The 2,636-nt window shown below is 40.9% G+C and overlaps 1 pseudogene; it reads right to left on the reverse strand.

Moving 5' to 3' along the window:
* Positions 1-756: 756 nt before the first annotated feature.
* LOC118977459 (ferritin light chain-like) lies at positions 757-2,368 on the reverse strand (annotated as a pseudogene).
* Between the last annotated feature and the right edge of the window lie 268 nt (positions 2,369-2,636).

Consider the following 2,636-nt stretch of genomic DNA (forward strand, 5'->3'; position numbering starts at 1 on the left):
CTCTAATGCACTCAGAGAGATGATAATATTTTTAAAGGTTGTTTTGCTCCTGATAGAAATACTGAGTTAGTTTGAAAACAAAGAACCCAAAAGAACTCTCTATTGAAGCTTAAGCTCCATTTGTGCTAATGGACAATTGCTGTGTTCAGAATCATTACCTCGGCCCTTTTGCTAACACAATGTAGAAATTGTTCTCTCTGACTCCCCCAGTAGCCTATCCGGTGAAATCTCTCATTGTAGTTTAAATTCACTCCTCCTTCCAAATACAGACAATGTGTTCAATTTTCTCATTTAAAAAAACATATCAATATTTTCAATGAACTGGCCAAGATTTAATTTCCATGTCTATATTCCCACTCATCTTACTCAGTTTGGCTAACTAACATCACCTGGATTAAGTTTATATATTCCATAATTTCTAATTTCACAAAGGATATTGTTCAATATTTGCATTGTATAAAATTTGGATATTTTATATTTGGCAATAAGTTCTGAAAGGGAAGATATTATATTGCAGTTATTTTTGTATCCCTTGTATTGAGGAAGATTTCAAGAATATAGTAAATGCTCAATAAACACTATTGAAAGAAAGACAAGAAGAATTAATAGTCTGTATTTATTTAGGAATAGTTGGGAAAATGTGATTAACTTTTCTTTTTTTTTTCTACAAAAAGCATTATTGTTTCCCTTTGGTCCAATGCATGGGAGAGGGTTCCAGGGTGGTTAAAAGGCAGCCTAATGATTTCGGGGAGAGTCTCAAGCAAAAGCCAGATACCAGAGTGATGCAGAGGGACCCCTCAAAGACCTCTGGGCTCCACAGGCTCCTAGTTGTACTTGAGGATGAGACTTCCCAGGAGATAGTTGCCCAGCCTGGTGTGAGGCCAGCCTGCTGAGGTTAGTCAGGTGGTCACCCATCTTCTCGATGAGTTTCACCTGCTTACCCAGGAGGTGGTTCTCCAGGAAGTCACAGAGCTGAGGGTCCGTGCGGGTAGAACCAGGGCCTGCAGATCCAAAAGGGCCTGGTTCAGGTTCTTCTCCAAGGACGTGACAGCTCCTGCGATGTCCGGAGTTTTACCCCACTCATCTTGGATGTCTTCTGCATGTCCCATTGTGGCCACTGGGCTGGTTTTGCATCTTGAAGAGACATTGGGCATTTCTCAGCCAACCCGCAGAAGTGGCCCAAGGCTTCCAGCATCACACCATCCAGGTCCAGATAAAAGTCCAGAGAGAGGTAGGTGTAGGAGACCGGCAAACGCAGGTTGACCGGGGTTGACACAGCCTCCACCTCAGTGGAATAATCCTGATAAATTTGGAAGCTTATGGTTGTTTAAAAACAGTGTTGGCTGGTCTTGGAGGCTGAAGATGGCTGAGGTGGTTCTGAAGGTGGTACCTGGAAAAAAGGTTGGAGGGTGGTCGGAGGCTGGAAGAGGGGGTGTCCCGGGGTCTGTTCCGTCCAAACACTGTTGAAGCAAGAAACGGATCTGGGGGACCGCACAGGGCACTGCCTGTGATTCACTTTTAAGAATTTAATTTAAAGTGCAACTATTCAGCTGAGGAGGAGGATATAAAGGGTGAATGGAAACTCAAAGATCTAACTACATTTGATTATTCATTATCTCTGACAGTGTTTAACAAAAGAGTCGAGGGCCCTTAGATGAGGAGATTGACCAGCTAGCTAGGAGGAACTTGCAAAGGGATGTGGCATGTAGGCCCAGTAAGCAGGGGCAGTTTGGGAGTACTGCAACATTCCAAGTAGAAGGTGAATACACACTGGAAGAAATTAAAGAAACTGGAAAACACCCAATGAAGAGAACCAAGTAAAAACTAAATAATCTAATATTTGAAAATATGAAGTTTACAGTGTAACACAATAATCATAATTGGTTGAGGGAAATAATAACTTAATATTTGGCCTTTATTTCTAATCCTAAAAGTATTGGTATTGTTTTAGGTTTGTAAATATGATTTACATAATTTTTAATGCTCCCTCTCTCTTATTTTTAAAAAATAACATTTTGAGTTTCATGGACCTAGGCTTTCCTGTAATCTACACTTGAAATAAGTTTTGTTTTCAAACAGAATTTTGTGCTGTGATAAAGCAAAATTCTGTGTTGAGTTCAGTTTACCTAGTGTCATCTAATCTCAACACAAAAGTCTGGCTGCACTGGACTGACAAGGGCCATGCAGTCGTGATCCCTGCGGTAAGGCACAAAGGTGTTTTTAATGTCATGATGAGATCTTTGCACGTGTTATCATTCAGCTCTCGTGAGCTCATTTTTGCAGAACAAACGTCACGCAGAGGTGCTCTGACATCACTGCGGGGCCTTCTCAGAAGAGCCCTGCTGTGACTAGCATTCCTTTCCTCCATTTTTATCTGGTTTTTTTTCTTGGAATATTGTGTGTTCTGGGTATTGCTCTTGTCCTGTGCTATCCCTTGGCCACTCACAGTTTTCAAAGGTGTATTCTCATATATCAGGGTTCTTACTCTCAAGCTTTGCTCATGCACTTTATTCAAAGTTCATTTGAATTACAGTTTATATCAACTTTATTGTCAGTGGTGCTCCTTTTTTGCAGTGTGTTCTACAGAATGTCTACTGCTATTTAACCGCTACTTCTGAGTTAATATTTGCATGTGT

Source organism: Sturnira hondurensis, unplaced genomic scaffold (assembly GCF_014824575.4).
Source record: "Sturnira hondurensis isolate 20B ecotype Veracruz unplaced genomic scaffold, ASM1482457v3 Scaffold0021354, whole genome shotgun sequence".
Lineage (NCBI taxonomy): Eukaryota > Metazoa > Chordata > Mammalia > Chiroptera > Phyllostomidae > Sturnira > Sturnira hondurensis.